This window comes from Oryctolagus cuniculus, chromosome 17, assembly GCF_051225735.1.
Source record: "Oryctolagus cuniculus isolate XC-2025 breed Fujian yellow rabbit chromosome 17, ASM5122573v1, whole genome shotgun sequence".
Lineage (NCBI taxonomy): Eukaryota > Metazoa > Chordata > Mammalia > Lagomorpha > Leporidae > Oryctolagus > Oryctolagus cuniculus.
The window spans coordinates 21960515-21967175 of record NC_142883.1 but is presented as its reverse complement, the minus strand read 5'-3'; positions in this window follow the sequence as shown (position 1 = coordinate 21967175).

The following is a 6661-nucleotide window of genomic DNA, read 5'->3' as shown; positions in this document are numbered from 1 at the left end:
GCCATGACCAGGCACGGGGGCGGCCCTGGAGGCAGGGCCCCATCTGGGCAGCTTGTTCTGAAGTGAGGCAGCTGCCAGTCTCCAGTCCCAGCAGGTGCATCTCAGTGGGGGGTTGCCTTAGGGCTTCATTTATTTGTTTTTATTTATTTGAAAAGGAGAGAGAGGGCATCTCCATCTGCTGGTTCACTCCCCAAATGCCCTCAATAGCTGGGGCTAGGCTAGGCGGAAGCCAGGAGCCTGGAGCGCCGTCTGAGTGTCCCATGGGGGTGGGCAGGGACGCAGGTACCTGGGCCATCACCTGTTGTTTCCCAGGATGCATGTCAGTAGAAAGTGGAGCCGGGACTGGAACCCAGGCACTGTGATACAGGACGCGGCTGTTCCAAGTGGCATCTTCGCTGCTGCACCAAAGCCCACCGCGGACTTCGGGTTTTGATGCCTTGTGGTTTCCCAGGGAATGAGAAGCAGTGCTGTGCAGGAGGGTGCGCAGAATCTGCAGAATTCTACCAGGTGACCCTTCTTGCTGGTGGCCTTGAGAGATGTCTCTGGGGGTCCAGACAGCTAGAGAGAACGGATTCTCCCCCTTGGGGTGGACACTGCTGGCAGCTGGGCGGGGCTACACCTGGCGGTTTCCTCCTAGGCTGCCGCTGAGACTGGCAGTGGGTGCCGGGGGTGGCTGCTGAGGTTCTCGGGGGCAAGGTGCAGGTCATAGAGAGGTGAGGTTCAAGCCAGGCTTGTAGCAGCTCTGGCGGTGGCCCTGGCCACCTCCCCTGGGGCTGGCAGCGAAGGCAGTCGCTGCAGCAGCTCTTCGGGGCAGGGCCCCCGTGGTGGGTCATTTGAGCCTCGTTTTTCCTGGGAGCCATTTCTGTAGGGCAGCTGGCTTCTGGAGCCCTTCTGAGGAATCCCCGCGTGAGGCTGCTTCCTGCTCAGGTTTGCTCCAGTAGCTTCGGCTGCCCACAGGCAACTGATGCGGAGGGGCTGGGCTGCTGGGCGAAGGCTGTGGAGGTTGGGTCTACGCAGCCTGGAGTGTCTGCCCTGGGCACTGGAGATAATGGGAAAGCCTGTGGGAGGGAGTGACGTCGGAGGGATGCTCAGTGCCTGAGAGGGTAGCAGAGGGCAGCCTTACCTCTCTCTGGGACTCTTCTGGGGAGAGACGTTCTTTCCACTGACCTGGAGGTTCAGCTTCTGGAACATTCTAAGCTTTATTTGCGGCACGCACACCTGTGCGGGATAGCAGGAAGGACTTTCCAATAGGGAATTCTGGTCACTAAAACCCAGGCTGTGCGTCGAGGTGCAGAAGGAGCAGAGCAGGTGGAAGGCGGAGTGGGTGCTGTGAATGTCCCCATTCACACTCCCAGCTCGCCTGCTCATCTGCAGGCACGTGCTGGGAGACAGCTACCCTCCCGATGCCCTCTGAGGTCCCTCTGAGCCGAGGGGAAGCCCTCTGCTTGCTCCTGCTGGCAGGGAGCGGCAAGGGGGGACGGAAGGAGGCCCCTTCTCATTCCAGGGCTCGAGATTATGGGACTGCTCTCCCGGCCTAGTTTGCCTTCTTTTGACTTCTGACCCTCTAGCTATGAAATGCACGTGCCCAAAACGCTAGCTGACCCCTTGCGCCCGCAGGGCCAGGGAGGCCCAATGTAGTGTTTCTGTGAATGCCCACACCCAGCAGATGGCCCCAGGAGCCTGCCACACCCCACCGCGGCCTCGGGCGCGGACTTCGTTGTCCACACATATCATTGGCAGAAAACATCGACTGGGCACCCTGACGTCCGTTTATCCATAAACCACCTCCATAGATAAATTACACGCAGGAGCTACATACGTGAATATACATTCATGCTTACAATGTAAAAATATATGTTCGTTACGAAACAGACTATGCACATTATCCCTATATGTATAAATCCCATATATTATGTGGATTATAAAGCCATCCATGGAAACGAAAGAGTAAGTATAAAATGAATGCTATGCAGATGTAATTTTTGTGGCATTTCATTTAATAAAAGCCCCTTTCTGCTCTCACGGTGAGAGCAATGTGATTGAATATGCTTGTTTATTTTTGAAAATCCTGGTCTTAACACTTGGTGGGACAGAGATTTGAGTGGCTTATTCTAAATCTGGTTTACTTCAATTTTCAGTTGGAACGGCTGTCACAGCCAAAAAGGAGCCTTCTCAAAGATTCACAAAGATACCTACATCCAAATGGCCGAGGTGCATTGTGGGCCCAGCTCGTTAAATCGTGACATTAATTTTCAGTTCCATCCACCAATTATGCAAAGAGTTTGTTCAAAATTGGCTTGCGAATTTCCATCTTCTCTCACGTCAATCAGCCGTTCTTACAGAGAAATTGGAACATGTTGCATTTTAATACTTTCAGCAAATGCAGTTAAAACCCACTCAAACTCTTCATTTAGGAGATTTTCAAACAAGTTAAAATGGTCTTTTTTGGTTCATTGTCTGAAGTGTAGCTCTGAAAGATCCTGGAATACAGGAGGTTTTCAACAACGAACTTGTGTGACAATGGAACCCGTTTCCCAGTGCTCTATGGTATCACGTTCCCACCCCAAAGTTCCATCCCTGGTGACCAAACTTCACCTTGACCACAATGCAGAAAGAGTTAATTAAAAAAAAAAGATTTATTTATTGATTTGAAAGTCAGAGTGAGAGAGGGAGAGGGAGAGGGAGAGGGAGAGGGAGAGGGAGAGGGAGAGGGAGAGAGAGAGAGAGAGGTTTTCCATCTGCTGGTTCACTCCCCAGATGGCCGAAATGGCCGGAGCTGAGCCAATCCGAAGCCAGGAGCCAGGAGCTTCTTCCAGGTCTCCCACGTGGGTGCGGAGGCTCAAGAGCTTGGGCCATCTTCTACTGCTTTCCCAGGCCACAGCAGAGAGCTGGATCGGAAGTGGAGCAGCCAGGACTTGAACCGGCGCCCATATGGGATGCTGGCACTGCAGGCAGCAGCTTTACCCGCTACACCACAGCGCAGGCCCCAAGGATTCACTTTCGGCAACCTCTGCAGCAGCGCCCGCCAGCGATGCTCGTTCTCCCTCTGCACCATGGCGGACGAAACTCAGTCTTCAAATCGGGAGGAGCACCTCTCTTGTCTTGTTTCTGTGTAGGTCTTTTCAGGCTGCGCGTCCTCTTTGTCAAGGAGGGTTCATTTAGCTCCAATCGACATTATCAGCTGTGAGCTTCACACAGCTGAGGCTCTGTAGGCATCCACCTGTCACCATACGTTGAGCCCCAGGGTGAGGGAGCAACCCTCAGGCTCTATGTTGGGTGGAGCCTCCTGCCCCTGCAGGCCCTTGCTCCCCAGGGTCACAATACACCAACAGGTGGACTGTGGGAGGGTGCCCATATGGGTGCTGGTTCGAGTCCTGGCTGCTCCACTGCCGATCCAGCTGTCTGCTGTGGCCTGGGAAGGCAGTAGAAGATGGCCCACATCCTTGGGCCCCTGCACCCATGTGAGAGACCCAGAGGAAGCTCCTGGCTCCTGGCTTCGGATCGGCTCAGCTCCGGCTGTTGGGCCAGTTGAAGAGTGAACCAGCGGATGGAAGACCTCTCTTTTGTTTGCTCTGCGTCTTCTCTCTCTGTGTAACTCTGACTTTCAAATAAATAAATAAATAAATATTTTTAAAAATTAGTAATTGAATTTTTTATTTTTTTAAATGTAGACTTTTAAAAATGTTATTTATTTTGAAAGTCAGAGTTACAGAGAAAAAAGGGGAAGAGAGAAAGAGAGAGAGAGAGAGAGAAAGATCTATCCCCTGGTTCATTGCCCAGATGGCCGAAATGGTCAGGACAGGGCCAGGAAGAAGCCAGGAGCCAGGAGCTTCATCCGGGTCTCCCATGTGGGAGGCAGGGGCCCAAGGACTTGGGCCATCTTCTGCTGATTTTCCCAGGCTTTTAGCAGGGAGCTGAATTGGAAGTGGAGCAGCTGGGACATAAACCAGCACTATAGGTGGCACCTTTACCTGCTACGACACAACACTGGTCCTGTCACTCCCCGTCTTCGTGGAGGAACGACACAGGACCCTGCGCTGTTCTTTGGTCTGCTCGGCCCTCCCCGGGTTTGCTGCTGGTTCTTCCCGGGTTGGCTACCGTCCCTTCCACCTCCGTGGAAGGGCGGTTCCCCCTAGCCACTTTCCCCACTTCTGCAGGGGAGCGGCACACCGCCGGCCGGCTCTCTCGGGGGCTGCTCAGATATTCCTCAGGTGTTCCTGGTGCATGGCATCTCTCTCCTCCTTTATAGTCCTCTTCCACCAATCCCAACTCTGCTACCCACACGCCGAGTACGCTGCTCTCCTCCAATCAGGAGCAGGTCCTGCAGCTTGTTGGTTGAACTGGAGGCAGCTGTGTAGAAGCTGTTTCCTCCTCTCCCAGTGCCATATTGTGGGAGAGCAGATGCATAGAATAAGTCTTAATTCCAGTAACTTAGTCTAGTCCGAGTTGCTCCCCACAGGTCCCTTTAATTTTTTTAAATAATTATTATCACCCATTTATTGTATTTATTTGAGGAGGAAGGTGAGAGAGAGAGAGAGAGAGAGAGAGAGAAAGAGAGAGAGAGAGAAAATGAGTGCTCCTATCCACTGATTCACTTTCCAAATACCTGAAGCTGTTGGGAGCTGGGAGCTCAATCCAGGTCTCCCACATGATGGGGAGGGACCCAACTACACCTGCTGCCCGCTGCCCCCGGCTGTGCATAGCAGGAATCAGGGGCAGAGCTGGGACTCGAACCCAGACACTCGGGTACGGGACGCATGCGTCTCAAACCACGTCTTAATCGCTAGACCAAGCAGCCGCCACTCTTTCTTACTTCTGGATAGAATACGTGTGCATTACATTCTAACATTTTCTTCCTAAGTTCTGTGTGACCTCACTTGGTGGCTGAATCCAACTCCTGGGTCAGCTGAGGCTTGGGGTGGGGGCTGCTTAAGGACCCATTGCCAGCCTGTGACAGGGTCAGCAGGAAGTCGGGTCCTTGCCCTCCAGGGGTGGGTGTGGAGGTGGTACAGGGGGGTCAGTACGGGGGCTCCCTTTGTGCCCCTCACCCATCCATGCTGTGCAGGGTCCTGTGGTCCCAGGAATACCTGTGTTCCTGGGCCCCAGGGGGAAACCTTATCTCTGCTCTGTGCTCCCTGGGGGGCAGCAGGGGTGGACCCTGAAGCCCACGTCCCTCCCTTCCTGCTCTGTACAGACAGTCAGGCCTCTGGGTCCAGATCACCCCGACCCTCTCTAGTCCAAAGAATTTGTGCTTGGCTTTGGGCCCTGCGCTGCCGATTCTTACACCTCAGCATCAGAACTGCACAGAAAATCAGCCACGTGTGTCTACAGACCAGCTGGGGGCTTGACACTGCCACCCTGGGGCCGGCTCTGCTAGCGCCTCTCTCCCTCCCTGGGGGAGGCGGGGCGGGGTGTAGGGACACTCATGATGTCTGTGCCCTACCCCGACCGGAATCAGCAGTGACCCAAGCTGCTGGCCTGTCTGCCCCAGGGCTGCCAGGAGGAGAGAGTCCCTGGTCAGCGCGTGTGCCATCCTGCATAGCCCTGGGCTCCTGGTGAGCTCATCGGATGAGCAAGGCCCCCGCTGGGCCTGGTGGGGAGTAAGATGTGATCTTCTCTTCCCTTCAGCTCTGCTGCAGAGCGCACCCAGCAGTGCTTTGTACAGAGCGCCCCCGGAGCCACTTGTGGCCAAAAGGCGTGGTCTCAGAGACGCCATCAAAAGGAACATTCCTTTTCCTGCCTACTGCGTGGTGAGATGACATTTCTCAGCCTCCTCTGCAGTTAGATGGAGTCGTGCCTTGAGCTCGTGGGATGCGGCCAAAGGGATGCGACGGCGCTTGGTCTGGTTCTTGGCTGACTTTCTTGTCCCAGGACCCGGTGTGCAGGACCCGGAAGAGGCTGTCAAGGCTTGTGTTGTGCTGGGGAGAGAGGGTCGGGGTCCCTGCAGGGCTGTGAGGTGTGGAGTCCACATCTCTACGTGAAACCGTGGAGTCGTCGGAGTGGGTGCAGTGGTGATGGCCTGGCTAACAGCATCGGGCGTGGGCTGTGGACTCCCAGTTTCCCGCAGAGCTGAGGGCGTGACTCCAAGACCACCTACTGGTGTCTCCGAACCTCAGCCCCCTCACCTGTGTGGGTGTGCGCCCATCTCGGGTGTTTGGAATCCAAGAGGGATGATTGACACATGCTGAGCAGTCAATAAACGGTCCTGTCAGCCGGTGCCACAGCTCAATAGGCTAATCCTCTGCCTGTGGCGCCGGCACACCGTATTCTAGTCCCGGTTGGGGCGCCGGATTCTGTCCCGGTTGCCCCTCTTCCAGGTCAGCTCTCTGCTGTGGCCAGGGAGTGCAGCGGAGGATGGCCCAAGTCCTTGGGCCCTGCACCCCATGGGAGACCAGGAGAAGCACCTGGCTCCTGGCTTCTGATCAGCGCGATGCGCCGGCTGCAGCGCACCAGCAGTGGCGGCCATTGGAGGGTGAACCAACGGCAAAGGAAGACCTTTCTCTCTGTCTCTCTCTGTCTCTCTCTGTCTCTCTCTCACTGTCCACTCTGCCTGTCAAAAGAAAAAAAAAAGAAAAAGAAAAGAAAAAAAGAATAAACGGTCGTGCCTATTGGACTCACTGCTCCTGCTGGACCGAGCAGGGGAAGGCTGGGACCACATTGG